The sequence below is a fragment of the Bombina bombina genome, chromosome 1 (genome assembly GCF_027579735.1).
Source record: "Bombina bombina isolate aBomBom1 chromosome 1, aBomBom1.pri, whole genome shotgun sequence".
Classification (NCBI taxonomy): Eukaryota; Metazoa; Chordata; class Amphibia; order Anura; family Bombinatoridae; genus Bombina; species Bombina bombina.
In genome coordinates this window covers 858,935,221-858,953,576 of record NC_069499.1, presented here as the reverse complement: position 1 = coordinate 858,953,576, position 18,356 = coordinate 858,935,221, and positions in this window count along the sequence as shown.

The window sequence follows — 18,356 nt, the reverse complement described above, 5'->3', positions numbered from 1 at the left end:
ACGGCAGATTAGGGGTTAATAATATTCAAATAGTGTTTGCGATGCAGGAGGGCGTCAGTTTAGGGGTTAATAACTTTATTATAGTGGTGACGATGTCGGGGAGCAGCAGAATAGGGGTTAATACATTTTCTTTGGGGCAGCGATGTCGGGAGTGGCAGATTAGGTGTTAATAACTTTAATATAGTATTTGCATTGCGAGAGGGCCTCGGTTTAGGGGTTAATAGGTAGTTTATGGGTGTTTAGTGTACTTTGTAGCAGCTTAGTTATGAGTTTTATGTAACAGTTTTTTTGAGTAAAACTCATAACTACTGCTCTCAGATTGCGGAACGAATCTTATCGGTATAGGCTGGAACGCAGGTTTTTTTAGCCTCACCGTAAAACTTGTAATAGCAGCACTATGGAAGTCCCATGAAAAAAACGTAATTTTAACGTGTGCGGGACTGACGTTGCGTTACAGGCTAAAAGGCTTGCGGTACAGCTAAACCGACAAGACTCGTAAGGGCTGCGGTGCTGTTTTAACGCTGAAAATTCAATTTTGTTTCAGCGTTAAAACATGAATGCAAAACTCGTAATCTAGGTGTATATTTATTAAAACAATTACTTCAATTACTTGTTACAATATTTGGGAAAGTTTGCCCACGGAAAATTATCTTTGGTGTCAGCATAACGGTGCATTATAAGTCTATAAGTCTATATATATATAATTCTATATATAATATCCAAAAAAGGAAGAATTTATTCAGAAAAAAAGATAAAGGGTAAGAAAAAGGTAATAGAATTCCTTAGCCAGCACTTCCAATATCATACCAATATAATTAAATCAGAGATTCAGCACATGAGGGAATATCAAAGCCACAGCAAAGACAAAGAATCAGAATGCACAAGTATTATACAAAATATATACATTTATTAACTACCTTAGTCTAAAGCCTATACATATACCTGTTACCCCCAAATATATTAAAAATACAAAACCATGGCAGAGAGAAACTTGAATGAGATGTCTATAATATGCATATACTCCTCATTACTAAGAATCATATCAATATAAAGCCCAGATAATATACAATTAGGCATCTAAGCCACAGATACTCTGTTGCTGCACAGACAAAAGTCATTAAATAATACTTATAGTATAGATATTTGATTCCAAATAGCAAGCATGAATGTCAAATACAGACGTCAAAGTAAGTGCAGTCCAGCAATATTCAACAGTTAAATCTAATGCACATTTGGATGGAGCAACAATTAAGCTCTTGTAATAAGCAGTTAGATGCAGGTTAATGACTTGTTATAGTAAGCAGTTCATGCAGGTTAGTCGCAATCATGCAGCAGCAAAAAGTAGAGGAATAGCAGTCCCATAATATGGTCACATGCAGAGGGAAGACAGTACACAGAGCACAAGTCTATGCAAGTATTGTAGTTATTCAGGGGAACTCCTACTGAGAGCTATACTCTCGCCCAAGGATCCCTTTTTCTGATCTCACCACTTGCCAAATGGTCTTTATTCCAACATTTATTACCAACTGTTTAAAATCACAATCCTGCAAATGTTGTCAACCTGTAATGCTGGCTGTCCTTGCCTTCACTCCAGGTGGTTTGTATCACAGCAGACTCCACTTTTACTCGGGTGGTCCACGCCGAGTCATGTTAAACACGCAACACGCAACCTGTCTCAGGTTTTCCAAATTACTTTACTAAATCAGGTTGATCTTAGAGCTGGTTTGATTGAATCCTTTAGATATTATACTGCAAGTCTATATATATATATATATATATATATATATATATATGTCTTTGAGAAGTAAATAACAATTTAACTGATATTTGGTATATATATTCACATATATATATATATATATATATATATATATATATATATATATAATGTGTGTGTGTGTCTTTGAGAAGGAAATAATTTAACTGATATTTGGCATATCTATTCAGTATCGCAAACAATGGGCTCGCTTCCATTGAGCTGATAAAAATGGAGCCGTAACCTACCAAAGTTCCCGACAGTTAAAACGAATTTACGGCTACATTTTATAATTTACGGCTACATTTTAGTACCAGGTTTCCATTGAAATATTTTGCGCATTGCGTGCAGGCGCTCTTTTTGTGTAGATGTAAGTTAAAGGTACATGAAACCCCAAAAATTTCATTCATGATTCAGATAGAACATACAATTTTAAACTACTTTCTTATTTACTTCTATTATATAATTTGTTTAATTTTTTTTGGTATCATTTATTGAAGGAGCAGCAATGCACTACTGGTTTCTTACTGAACACATGGGTGAGCCAATGACAATCAGTATAGATATGCAGCCACCAATCAGCAGTTAGAACCTAGTTTCTTTGCTGCACCTGATCTTACCTAGATAAACCTTTCAGCAAATGATAACAAGAGAAGGAAGCAAATTAAACAATAGAAGAAAATTGTAAAGTTGTTTAAAATTGTATTCTCTATCTGAATCATGAAAGAAAAAATGTGGGTTTCATCTCCCTTTAATGTTGTGTTAACGCTTCCATTGGATTTCTTGAAAATCAAGTCAATTGCTTTGGTAACCTGACCTTACACTATATTATTTACGTTTAATGTCTGTGCTCCTTATCTGTGATCACCTCTAAAGAGAAACAAAAACAGGCAATCTATGGAATTGGCTTAGGATATCACTCCTCATCACTGTGACATTTCCTTTGGATATAAGACCTTCGCTTTTCCATTTTTTATATATACAATTTTTTCTGGACTTATAAGGACTCTATTGTATAAACATTTGGACTTCCATTTCTAATTTTTATATTGGACTTTTTTAATTTTTTTCCTCATTAACGTCCATTTGGGTCATTGACACCACTATACTGTACACTTTTTTGAACTGGTCATTTTTTTAAAGTCTTTTTCATTTTGTCTTTATATGCATGTTGCATCATTCTTGTTTTAATAAATGTTTTAATATTGTAAATGCACTTTATATGTGCTGATTTCCTATGCACACTTTAGCCTCTATTTGGAGCTCCTAACCTCTTTCTTTGTGTGATCGTTCTACTCCCAGTGAGCTTGTGTGTACACCCATTTGGCGCGGTTAACTATCCCTCCTTTTGTTGATTACTGAAAGGGGACAAGACAGGTATGTATAAAAAGATCATCTCAGATGGAGGGTATTCCTTTAAAAATGAGAAACTCCAGGCAATGTTTACCCATTAAAATACAGGTTACTCCCATAGAACTGCCATGGAATGTCTATATATTAACTATATATGCAATCACTATTGTTAATAAAGATAAAAAAAAACACACACCTTAATAATAAACCTATAGGGGCTGGGGGTTGTGGATATATTGTCAATATGCATGTAGTTTCTCATATGTACTGTAGAATAGTATATTATGCATTAAATTAATTTTTGTCATTTAAATAAACATGTTAAATTCTGGCAGGTTCTTTTCTTTTTAGAAAGAATATATCATGTACAATATATTAATATCCCATAGAAAACATTAGCATCATCTTGTTTTTGTTTCACAAAAGTGCTTTTTCTCAGCTTTGCATTATGCAAAATATTAGAACTAAAACACATTCAGTACAGTGGGAACTTATAGCGGCTATACAAATACAATATTAAAAAAGCCGTTTATTCAAAAAAACACGTTTTACTTAGTGCATAGCTGAAAAACTGATTATATTTCAGGTTAGTGCTAAACATCACTAAGTTGTGAGTTATGTGCTGTGCTCAAGCATAACAGTGTTATAATATTTAGCACCACTTGAGACCTATGAAGTAAAGTGAAGAACTATGTACACAATGGTTCGCTGCAAAGTAATACAATAAAATAAAAAAATATATATCCATATAACTGAATATGTGTGAATCAGAAAAAAGACAAATATTCCAAGAGCACCAACTATAAGGCAAAGGAAAATTCTAACAAATGAATCAGTGATTATCAAACATTTTCAAACATTTAATCCGACATATAGTTAAAACATGGATCCATGTAACAAATAGACTTAAAAATTGGAATTCACAGTACTAACAAATAAATACTAAAAACACAATGGATGCTAAAAACACAATATAGGGGTATATGGGTATGCCACCAATTACGGGGATATACAAAATTAGAGTCATATATAATTATATTTTAGGATAAAAAGGTCCAATAAGTTCAAATATGTCAATTGAAGTCTATGTATTTAAAAATCCAGTGAATAAATCCAGTGAAAATAACCAGTGAAAAAATCCAGTGAAAAAATCAAATATAAAAATAAACTGATGATAAAAAGAGCTATTGAAAAAAATCCCTTGGAGAGAGGTTGTGAAAAAATGTGTGAAAAAAATGATGTAAAAAATATAAAAAATGTATAAAAATATATATAAAAAATATATATTAAAACTTAAAAATGGGGGATCCCCTAAAAATAGGTGTCAAAAATAAGTGTCAAAAATAGGTGACAAAATATATGACAGAATAAAATTGTGTGTGTGTAGAGTCCAGGTGAAAAAATATATATATATGAAATCCAGTTAAACAAAAATATAAATATAAATATAAATTGAAAATAGTGTGTATATAATATAATCCAGGTGAAAGTCTTAGTTATTAAATATTAGTGAATAATCCTCCTTGTGGCTAAATCCAAATGAATGATGGTGATGAACTCTTTGAGATAGATGATTTTACTTTCCTTTTCAATATAAACTCTGGTAATCCCTGTAAATCAAAAGAATAACATAGTGCAATAAAGTTTCAAAAAGCAGGAAATAATGAAATAATGCTCACCAAAAATGTCAACGCGTTTCGGCCTCTTTAACAGGCCTTTTTCAAGACTATCTAGGGGTGAGTGCTGGTGGCTATATTTATATGTATCACAAACCTATGAATTAACATAGTTTTGGCGGCAAAAGAAGGGAATTTGGCGCCAAAAATGACCCGACCCGGAAGTGCTTTTATTGTTATGTATCCGTTTTTTTTGTTTTTACTTATTTGCCCCTTTTCTTCAGATAATTGCGGCTCTATATTGGTCCTATTTCTTGGGATGAATAAGGGGTTCTATCAACATTAATTTCTCATACATTGTTATGTTTGTTGCCGATCGCTCTGTTTCTATATGCATCAGCGTCAGGACGGAAGTGACATAATGTTTGTTTACTTCCGGTTTTCTCACACTTCCGGTTTCGGAAATAACAAAACGGTTTTTCGCATATAGCGATATCTAGAGAAGGGGTATTGAAAATTTACATGTATAAGATACATTGTAAATTTACACTTCGTAGGACTTGAATGTACCAAATTTTGTTAGTGGTATAGCGAGCAATAGCATTACGGTAGGAAATTACAAATGAGAGTAATATTACAAACCCCTTATTCATCCCAAGAAATAGGACCAATATAGAGCCGCAATTATCTGAAGAAAAGGGGCAAATAAGTAAAAACAAAAAAACGGATACATAACAATAAAAGCACTTCCGGGTCGGGTCATTTTTGGCGCCAAATTCCCTTCTTTTGCCGCCAAAACTATGTTAATTCATAGGTTTGTGATACATATAAATATAGCCACCAGCACTCACCCCTAGATAGTCTTGAAAAAGGCCTGTTAAAGAGGCCGAAACGCGTTGACATTTTTGGTGAGCATTATTTCATTATTTCCTGCTTTTTGAAACTTTATTGCACTATGTTATTCTTTTGATTTACAGGGATTACCAGAGTTTATATTGAAAAGGAAAGTAAAATCATCTATCTCAAAGAGTTCATCACCATCATTCATTTGGATTTAGCCACAAGGAGGATTATTCACTAATATTTAATAACTAAGACTTTCACCTGGATTATATTATATACACACTATTTTCAATTTATATTTATATTTATATTTTTGTTTAACTGGATTTCATATATATATATATTTTCACCTGGACTCTACACACACACAATTTTATTCTGTCATATATTTTGTCACCTATTTTTGACACTTATTTTTGACACCTATTTTTAGGGGATCCCCCATTTTTAAGTTTTAATATATATTTTTTTATATATATTTTTATACATTTTTTATATTTTTTACATCATTTTTTTCACACATTTTTTCACAACCTCTCTCCAAGGGATTTTTTTCAATAGCTCTTTTTATCATCAGTTTATTTTTATATTTGATTTTTTCACTGGATTTTTTCACTGGTTATTTTCACTGGATTTATTCACTGGATTTTTAAATACATAGACTTCAATTGACATATTTTAACTTATTGGACCTTTTTATCCTAAAATATAATTATATATGACTCTAATTTTGTATATCCCCGTAATTGGTGGCATACCCATATACCCCTATATTGTGTTTTTAGCATCCATTGTGTTTTTATTATTTATTTGTTAGTACTGTGAATTCCAATTTTTAAGTCTATTTGTTACATGGATCCATGTTTTAACTATATGTCGGATTAAATGTTTGATAATGTTTGATAATCACTGATTCATTTGTTAGAATTTTCCTTTGCCTTATAGTTGGCGCTCTTGGAATATTTGTGTTTTTTCTGTTGTTCCCACTAGGGTAAGCTAGATACCCTTTATCCAGGAGCTATAAGGAACTAGGCTGAGCGCTGTTAGATATCTTGTACTCTATGTGTGAATCAGAGCAAACAAGGAAAATTAGCTAGATATTGCTTTAATGTGTGTGTGAGTGTGTTTGTATCAATTGAATAATACAAATTGAAATGAGAAAGTAAATAAAAATAAAACGTTTTTTGAAACCCTGAGTTCAGAATCAAAGTGGTAGTTAAAATACCAAAACGTTTTGTTTTAATGTCTAAACAATACCTAAATAACTAGTTAAATAACTAAATGCACATTCATTTTAAATTTCTATTTGGAAACAGGTGCTTTGGTATGCTTTATGTTATTATTTGTAAATAATACTTAATGGTATTATATGTGTGTGTATATATATATCTATATATCTATATATATACAGTGTTATATATATTATATGTGTGTATATATATATATATATATATATATATATATATATATATATATATATATATAGAGAGAGAGAGAGAGAGAGAGAGGAGAGAGAGAGAGAGAGAGACCCCAGACAGATGCACTCTCACAAACAAAATGCCAGGATGCTGAATGTAGATAGAATACAGCAAACAGAAGACAGCACTTACTGGTCTTGATAAATGCAAAACTTGCTTTTTAATTAATGACGTTTCGGGGAATGCTCCCCTTCATCAGGCCAAACATCATTAACTAAAAAGCAAGTTTTGCATTTATCAAGACCAGTGAGTGCTGTTTTCTGTTTGAGATATATATATATATACTGTATGTATATATATATATATATATATATATATATATACACAAAAGGGACAACTAGGAAATCTCTCTGGATGAGAAGGTTGCCAACCATGGGCGCAATCCGATATAGATCGTAGTTTGCGGCGCAAGCGAGGGAACCCGCGTCGCACGCAGTTTCAACTCCAGAAATCTGCGCAAGTACAAATTTCTGGCGTCGCCAGTGACTTGCGCCACGTTAGAAACTGCCGGCGCCTACAAAACCTGACTAAAGTCTAAATCACCCGCACTGTCTAACATGCCTCCCTAACATAGCCCGACACATCTAACCCTCTATCCGCTATCCCCCCTCACTATCCTAACAATAAAATATGTATTAACGCCTAAACCGCCGCTCCCGGAGCCCACCGCTACCTAATAAAGTTATTAACCCCTAAACCGCCGCCAGCTATGTTAAATCTATAACCCCCTAAAGTGAGCCCCTAACACCGCCGCCATCTACCTTACCTACCCCCTAAAGTGAGCCCCTACCCCGCCGCTATCTATTTTAAAATTATTAACCCCTAATCTAATCCCCCTACCCCGCCGCCATCTATATTAAATTATTCAACCCCTAAAATACTAAACTATCCCTACCACTAAACCTAAGTCTAACCCTACAAATAGCCCTGAAAAGGGCTTTTTGCGTGGCATTGCCCCAAAGTAACAGCTCTTTTGCCAGCCCTTAAAAGGGCTTTTTGCGGGGCATGCCCCAAAGAATTCAGCTCTTTTGCCAGCCCTTAAAAGGGCTTTAAGCGGGGCTTTGTCACAAAGTAAACTGCTCTTTTGCCTACAATCTACATCACCCTACACCGCGGCCACCTATAATAAATGTATTAACCCCTAATCTAATCCCCCTACACCGCCGCCAGCTATATTAACTATATAAACCCTAATTATATTAGGGTTAATATAGTTAATATAGTTATTATATTATATATATTAACTATATTAACCCTAATTATATTAGGGTTAATATAGTTAATATCGTTATTATATTTTATATATATATATATATATATATATATATATATATATATATATATATATATATATATTAAGTATAATAACCCTATCTAACTCTAACATCCTAACTAAACTCTTATTAAAATAAATCTAATATTAATATTATTAATTAAAATATTCCTATTTAAATCTAAATACTTACCTATAAAATAAACCCTAAGATAGCTACAATATAATTAATAATTACACTGTAGCTATGTTAGGGTTTATATTTATTTTACAGGTAAATTGTTAATTATTTTAACTAGGTATAATAGCTATTAAATAGTTATGAACTATTTAATAGCTACATAGTTAAAATAATTACCCAATTACCTGTAAAATAAATCCTAACCTAAGTTACAAATACACCTGCACTATCAATAAATTAAATAAACTACAAATATCTATCTAAAAATACAATTAAATAAACTAAACTAAATTACAAAAAAAAAAGATTACAAGATTTTTAAGCTAATTACTCCTATTCTAAAACCCCCTAATAAAATAATAAAAAAATTCCCTACCCTATTCTAAATTAAAAATAGTTCAAAGCTCTTTTACCTTACCAGCCCTTAAAAGGGCCTTTTGTGGGGGCATGCCCCAAAGAAAACTGCTCTTTTGCCTGAAAAAAAAACACAATACCACCCCCCAACATTACAACCCACCACCCACATACCCCTAATCTAACCCAAACCCCCCTTAAATAAACCTAACACTACCCCCCTGAGGATCTCCCTACCTTGTATTCACCCCGCCGGGCAGAACTCTTCATCCGATCCGGGCGATGTCCAATCAAGCGGCAAAGAATAATTCTTCATCCCGGTGATGTCTTTCTCCAAGCGGCAGCAAAGTCTCCTTCCATCGGGCAGCATCTTCCATCAAGCGGCATCTTCAATCTTCATTCTTCGCTTCTCCAACGCGGAGCATCCATCCCGACCGACGACTGAACGACGAATGAGGTACCTTTAAATGACGTCATCCAAGATGGCGTCCGTCAAATTCCGATTGGCTGATAGGATTCTATCAGCCAATCGGAATTAAGGTAGAAAAATCTGATTGGCTGATTGAATCAGCCAATCAGATTCAAGTTCATCTGCTGAGATGCATATAACGGAATCTGAGATAACTTGGCACATCATTATTGTTGCTGTGCGCTTATCTTGAACAGTCACTCAAGTTTCCATGCACTCTGTAATTAAGACGTAGACACAGTGTGGAGGTTAAAGACCTACTCTACACCACTGTTATACAAAATTTCTGGATTTTAAGGACAAATAAATCGTTTAATTCTCTCCAAAACAACACATCTAGGAGGACTCTGCTAAAATGACTTTGTTTCTAAAACATCTAAGTAGACATAAAGTTAATACAAGTACAGAAGTTCCCATTTCCTCTGCTCTAATTTTGTGATTGTTTTCTCACTAAAGATGCTGGCATAATACACTCAACTGGCACCTAGACCTCTCTGTTGATCATATACTATGGCGCCCATTTATCAAGCTCCAGATGTAGCTTGAGGGGCCATGTTTCTGGCGAGCCTGCAGGCACACCAGAAACACCAGTTATGAAGCAGAGGTCTAAAGACCGCTGCTCCATAACCCTGTCCGCCTGCTTTGAGCAGGCGGACAGACATCCCCGAAAATCAACCCGATCGAGTACGATCAGGTTGATTGACACCTCCCTGCTGGCGGCCAATTGGCCGTGAATCTGCAGGGGGCAGCGTTGCACCAGCAGCTCACAAGAGCTGCTGGTGCAATGCTGAATACGGAGAGTGTGTTGCTCTCCGCATTCAGCAAGGTCTGGCGGACCTGATCCACACTGTCGTATCAGGTCCACCAGACCTTTGATAATATCCCCCTATGTTTCAGGCTGTTAAAAGGAAACTTAAGGCAGAGCCTCACTCCAAAAAAAACAGTGGTGGACCACTTCAGAGATCATCCCCCATCAAAGCCTTTGTCGACTAGAGATACTCATTCCTCACAAGATATGAACTACTCAGATAGTAGTATGGAATCTCAACATCTCTCAACATCTCTCAACAGATAATATGGCTTCTAATATAGTGGACATCTTGACTCATCGCATGAATATGTTGCAGGACAATTTGACAAAAGAGATAAAGGGCTCTACAGCCAAACTCTGTAGGGACATAGCTGCTCTTGGAGAGCGTACTGAGGCCTTAGAGCGGAAACATGAGGATCTGGCCATTGATCACACAAATCTCCTCTCATACTCACAAAATCTATCTACTGAAATATCGGATTTGGAACTTAAATTGGCTAATATGGAGGATAGGTCAAGGCGGAACAATCTAAGATTCAAAGGAGTACCAGAGGAAATTGGATCTGCCGACCTAGAGAGATCATATTAGAATTATGTCAACACCTCCTACCCACTTTGGACCCTCCTAGTGTCATTCTGGACAGAGTCCACCAAGTCCCAAGACCATGGAATGTCTCACAGGACAAACCAAGAGAGGTCCTGATTAGAGTCCATTTTTTTATGCACAAAGAAAAGATCCTTCGTGAAATGGCCAGTAAAACAACCCTGACCCAATGATTCCAACAGATAATGATATATCCTGATATCTCAACTTATACCCTTCAAAAAAGGAGGACTTTCAGATCTATCACTCAAGCTCTGCGTAAAGGAAATAGTGATGTCGCAAACCTAAAATTTTCGGTTCGCGAACGGCGGACTCGAACTTCCGGTATTGTTTGCGAACCTGCGAACCGCGCTAACCGCCATTGAATTCAATAGGCAGGCGAACTTTAAAACCTACAAGGACTCTTTCTGGCCACAATAGTGATGGAAAAGTTGTTTCAAGGGTACTAACACCTGGACTGTCGCATGCTGGAGGGGGATCCCTGGCAAAACTCCCATGGAAAATTACATAGTTTATGCAGAGTCTCCTTTTAAGCCATAATGGGTCTAAATCAACTAACATTCCCAAAGTGGCTGTCTCAAAACATCCCGGACAGAAGATAGATTGATAGATAGGATAGATAGATATACATAGATTGATAGTTAGATAGATTCGATAGAAGTGAAATAGATAGATTTGTTAGATATATAATTACCCTAATAAATTCTAATAATTAAACATGCGTTCTTGGACCCAACTAGCTTGTGTTAATTAGTACTTTTCTTAGCACTTTAATCCCTGTCCCCCCCCCCCCCCTATCGGGGGTGTTCTATATGGCCTGCCAGATTACCCTGAAAAATTATAATAATAAGACATGCGGTCTGCTACCTATTTTAACTAGGTTGTGTTTTAAGTACTACCATTCTTAGCACTTTAATCTCTGTAACTCCCCCTATTTGGTGAGGTCTATACGGCCTGGATGATTACCCATACAAAATATAATAATAAGACATCTGCTCTTGGTATGCGACCCATGGTAACTATGTTGTGTTAATTAGTAATGTCCTTCGCATTTTAATAGCTGTTACTCATACTCACCCTATTGGTGGAGGTCTATATGGCCTGCATGATTACCCTTACAAAATATAACAACCAAACATATGCTCTGGGACCCATGGTAAGTAGGTTGTGTTAAGTAGTACTGTTCTTTGCAGTTTCATACCTGTTACAACACCAAATGGTGGCAGGTCTATCTGGCCTTCATGATTAGCTGCACCCAAACCCAAAAAAAAGCTGAGTGGTCTTAGACTAACACCCATGGCTAACTCAGTTGTTTCAATTAGTACTATTCTTAGCACTTTCATCCCTGTTACGGGTGGTCTACATGGCCATCATGATTAGCCGAACAAAATACTACAATCCAACCTTTGCTCAGTCTTCATAGGCCCTTCATTGTCTGTATTTTGATAGTACAGTTCTTATTATTTTTATAGCTGATACAACACCGAATGGTGGCAGCTCTATATGGCCTGCATGATTAGCCGCACCCAATACAAAAATAAATCCAAGCGGTCTTGGATTAACACCCATGGCTAACTCTGTTGTTTCAAGTAGTACTATTCTTAGCACTTTCATCTCATCATCCCTGTTACTTCCAGGACTCACGGTGGTAGTCTACATGGCCATCATGATTAGCCTAACCAAATACTACAATCCAACCTTGGCTCAGTCTTCCTAAGGCCCTTCATTGGCTGTATTTTGGTAGTACTGTTCTTATTAGTTTAATAGCTGATACAACACCGAATCTTGGCAGCTCTATATGGCCTGCATGAATAGCCGCACCCAAAGCCAAAAAAAAGCCAAACGGTTTTGCACTAACACCCATGGCTAACTCTGTTGTTTCAAGTTCTACTATTCTTAGCTCTTTCATCTCATCCCTGTTACTTTCAGGACTCTCGGTGGTGGTGGTCTACATGGCCATCATGATTAGCCTGACCAAATACTACAATCCAAATTTGGCTCAGTCTTCCTAAGGCCCTTCATTGGCTGTATTTTGGTAGTACTGTTCTTATTAGTTTAATAGCTGATACGACACCGAATGGTGGCAGCTCTATATGGCCTGCATGAATAGCCGCACCCAAAGCCAAAAAAAAGCTAAGCGGTTTTGCACTAACACCCATGGCTAACTCTGTTGTTTCAAGTTCTACTATTCTTAGCTCTTTCATCTCATTCCTGTTACTTCCAGGACTCTCGGTGGTGGTCTACATGGCCATCATGATTACCCTCACCAAAATATAACTACAATACGTGCGTGCAGGGAACCATGGTAAGCTTACTTCCTTTCGCAAAATTGAGTATAACAGTTGCAGGCAGAGTTTCTCACCCTGCATTATGGCTGCACCTCTCCCTAAAAGAGGCATGCGTTACAGAGTCTGTGGGCATGTATGCAAAGAGCTGGCCTGCCTAAAAAGAGGAGCAAGGCTGTACAGGTTGTTCTCCTTCAGCCGTTTTATACGCTGTCCCACAGCCACGACCCTCAACAACCACAACAGAATGAAACACCACATATGCCATCCTTTTGAACAACCGAGTACAGATATGGCATTGATTTTAGTTACACGGCGATATTTATTATGAACCGTGAAATAGAAAACAAAAACATGATTGGACACCCAGTACACTACAGGTCATTCTCCTTCTGCCTTTTTAGAATAGTGTTCTGCACCCCCAACAAAAACAACAGCAGGAAAGATGACATATGGCATCCTTTTGAACAATAGATGACAGGTAAGGTATCGATTTTACAAAGCCATAGATAATTTTTTTTCAACTGTGAAATAAAAAAAAACATTGATTGGACACCCAGCACACTTCTTTATCCTTAGGCCTTTTTATAAGAGGCTCCCGGAGCCTCAACTGAAACAACAGCATGAAAGAGGACATATGTCATCCTTGTGAACAATTGATTACAGTTAAGGCTATGATTTTAGAATCCCAGAGATCATTTATATGACCCGGGAAATAGAAAAAAACATTGATTAGACACCCGTTACACTTATTTATGCTCAGGCCTTTTTAATACGAGGGTCCCGGAGCCTCAACCGAAACAACAGCATGAAAGAGGAGATATGTCATCCTTTTGAATAAAAGATTACAGTAAAGGCATTGATTTTAGAAACCCACAGATCTTTATTTGCAACCGTGAAATAGAAAAAAACATTGATTAGACACCCGTTACATTTATTTATCCTCAGGCCTTTTTAACACGAGGGTCCCGGAGCCTCAACCAAAACAACAGCATGAAAGAGGACATATGTCATCCTTTTGAATAATAGATTACAGGAAAGGCATAGATTTTAGAAACCCACAGATCATTTATATGACCAGTGAAATAGAAAAAAACATTGATTAGACACCCATTACACTTATTTATCCTCAGGCCTTTTTAATAAGAGGGTCCCGGAGCCTCAACCAAAACAACAGCATGAAAGAGGAGATATGTCATCCTTTTGAATAATAGATTACAGGAAAGGCATTGATTTTAGAATCCCAGAGATCATTTATATGACCCGGGAAATAGAAAAAAACATTTATTAGACACCCGTTACACTAATTTATCATCAGGCCTTTTTAATACGAGGGTCCAGGAGCCTCAACCGAAACAACGCCATGAAAGAGGACATATGTCATCCTTTTGAATAATAAATTACAGGAAAGTCATAGATTTTAGAAACCCACAGATCATTTATATGACCCGTGAAATAGAAAAAAACATTGATTAGACACCCGTTACACTTATTTATCCTCAGGCCTTTTTAATAAGAGGGTCCCGGAGCCTCAACCAAAACAACAGCATGAAAGAGGAGATATGTCATCCTTTTGAATAATAGATTACAGGAAAGGCATTGATTTTAGAATCCCAGAGATCATTTATATGACCCGGGAAATAGAAAAAAATATTGATTAGACACCCGTTACACTTATTTATCCTCAGGCCTTTTTAATACGAGGGTCCTGGAGCCTCATCCGAAACAACAGCATGAAAGAGGAGATATGTCATCCTTTTGAATAATAGATTACAGTAAAGGCATTGATTTTAGAAACCCACAGATCATTATTTGCAACCGTGAAATAGAAAAAAACATTGATTAGACACCCGTTACCCTTATTTATGCTCAGGTCTTTTTAATATGAGGGTCCCGGAGCCTCAACCGAAACAACAGCATGAAAGAGGAGATATGTCATCCTTTTGAATAATAGATTACAGTAAAGGCATTGATTTTAGAAACCCACAGATCTTTATTTGCAACCGTGAAATAGAAAAAAACATTGATTAGACACCCGTTACACTTATTTATGCTCAGGCCTTTTTAATATGAGGGTCCCGGAGCCTCAACCGAAACAACAGCATGAAAGAGGAGATATGTCATCCTTTTGAATAATAGATTACCGTAAAGGCATTGATTTTAGAAACCCACAGATCATTATTTGCAACCGTGAAATAGAAAAAAACATTGATTAGACACCCGTTACACTTATTTATCATCAGGTCTTTTTAATACGAGGGTCCCGGAGCCTCAACCGAAGCAACAGCATGAAAGAGGACATATGTCATCCTTTTGAATAATAGATTACAGGAAAGGCATAGATTTTAGAAACCCACAGATCATTTATATGACCCGTGAAATAGATAAAAAAAATTGATTAGACACCCGTTACACTTATTTATCATCAGGCCTTTTTAATACGAGGGTCCCGGAGCCTCAACCGAAACAACAGCATGAAAGAGGACATATGTCATCCTTTTGAATAATAGATTACAGGAAAGGCATTTATTTTAGAAACCCACAGATCATTATTTGCAACCGTGAAATAGAAAAAAACATTGATTAGACACCCGTTACACTTATTTATCCTCAGGCCTTTTTAATCAGACCTGGGAATTAGAAAAAAACATTGATTAGACACCCAGTACACTTATTTATCCTCAGGCCTTTTTAATAAGAGGGTCCCGGAGCCTCAACCGAAACAACAGCATGAAAGAGGAGATATGTCATCCTTTTGAATAATAGATTACAGGAAAGGCATTGATTTTAGAAACACTGAGATAATTAGTTGCAACCGGGAAATAAAAAAAAACATTGAACAGACACCCAGTACACTTCATTATCCATAGGCCTTTTCAGCAGAGGCTCCAGGACCCTAAACAAAAACAAGAGCAGGGAGCTGGGCATAGGAGTACAATGGAGTGTGACAATAATAATCTGAATGTGAAGATTGCATAGTTGTGGCATTTTAATTTTGTTATCTTGGGAACTTAGTACTTGCAATGACCTTGCTCTGGTGAATCCATATCGCAAATGTGTTATTTAAGCCACTGTTTGTCTATTTTTTTGAATATCAGCATTTGGTAAATGAAGCTCAACTTAAGGCTGGTGAGAACCGACCTTTCTTCTGGCTGTTTGCAAATGTTGTGGCTCTGGACAAACATGTGAATAAGGGGCCATCAGTCATATTCTGCACGCAACCCCTTTGATGATTGACAATAAACATGTGTCACCTGCAAGCAGAGCTTGTTACTTCTGTCTAAATCATCTTCCTGGTATGGACAGGCCACTGTTTCCCACAGCAAGTACGAAGCTTGAAATACAAGATTGTCTTGAGTATGGTAGGAAACCAAAGTTTATTTAATTCTGTACTATCACCACAAAACATGAACTTCTTGAAGCAACGAAAATGCCAGCAATTTCATGTGCTTATGGATGACAAGGACGTCCTGTCCTGTGGTGCACAGAGATGGAGAGGATTTTTGCCCTCCCTGTACACTACCCAGATGTCTCCAACATCACCAGAAACACAAGACAGCGACTCTTAGTCTTGGGAAGTTCCTGGAGTGTTCCGGTAGCCATCTCTTTGCGTCCCGAAAGGAATACTTTATCAGTGTTTTTGTATACATCCAACAACAGCTTCGGAGACTGTGGTGACGCACATGTTATTTACTGTTGTTCCAGCTGTGGCAATATCAATTGGCATTAAAAAGGTAAGATTTGGGTGGGCGGAGCCTATAGCTGTTGCGGTAGGACGTGTGTTTGAGGAGCTCCAGGTCTTACAATTTACTTAGGAGTTAGTTTTCAACCTTAATTTAATTTTCTTTTTGGGATTCATAGTCACACTTTATGGGGCTATCCGAGAGGAGCCTGGTAAAAGCAATAGTAGTCACCCCTTATATCAACGGGTACGGAGACCTGTTTTTTGCGTTTCCAATATTGCGCCGGACCCCAAACTAATCCTGAATGAAAAAAAAAGGTAAGATTTGGACTAGTGACTCACATTTTATGCACGCAGTGGCAATTGCAATTTACAATAAAAATAATCTGCTAACAACAACCACTACCTACGACCACACCTGACTCCTGAAGTCATGCTTCAGTTATTAACTCAAGTTAAAAAATTTTTTTTTATTATTATTATGCTCAGCAGATTCAAAACATACCATTCTTCAATCTTCTAGTCATATCACACGACATGTCAAAATGCTGCATGGAAAATGGCAGTGTGCAAAGTCATAATCTTAGTGAACCTATAAGTGCATTACATTTTCTAAAATAAACAGAAATACAGAGAAAAAAAAAAAAGGAAAGAGGACATATGGCATCCTTTTGAACAATAGATTACATATAAGGCATTGATTTGAGAAACCCAGAGATAATTTGTTCCAACCGTGAAATCTAAAAAAACAGATTAGACACCCAGTACACTTATTTATCCTTAGGCCTTATTAGCAGAGGCTCCAGGACCCTCAACAAAACCAGCAGCAGTAAAGAGGACATATGGCATCCTTTAGAAAAATAGATTTCTGGAAAGGCATTGATTTTAGAAACACAGAGATCATTAGTTGCAACCGTGAAATCTCAAAAAACTTAGATTATACACCAAGTACACTTATTTATCCTTAGGCCTTTTTAGTAGAGGCTCCAGGACCCTCCACAAAACCAGCAGCATGAAAGCGGACATATGGCATCCTTTAGAAAATTAGATTACATGAAAGGCATTGATTTTAGAAACACAGAGATCATTAGTTGCAACCGTGAAATCTAAAAAAAGATAGATTATACACCCAGTACACTTCTTTATCCTTAGGCCTTTTTAGAAGAGGCTCCTGGAGCCTCAACAGAAACAACAGCATGAAAGAGGACATATGGCATCCTTGTGACTAATAGATTACATTTAAGGCATTGATTTGAGAAACCCAGAGATAATTTGTTGCAAACGGGAAATCTAAAAAAAAATGGATTAGACACCCACTACACTTATTTATCCTTAGGCCTTATTAGCAGAGGTTCCAGGACCCTCAACAAAACCAGCAGCAGTAAAGAGGACATATGGCATCCTTTAGAAAAATAGATTTCTGGAAAGGCATTGATTTTAGAAACACAGAGATCATTAGTTGCAACCGTGAAATCTCAAAAAACTTAGATTATACACCAAGTACACCTATTTATCCTTAGGCCTTTTTAGCAGAGGCTCCAGGACCCTCCACAAAACCAGCAGCATGAAAGAGGACATATGGCATCCTTTTGAAAATTAGATTACATGAAAGGCATTGATTTTAGAAACACAGAGATCATTAGTTGCAACC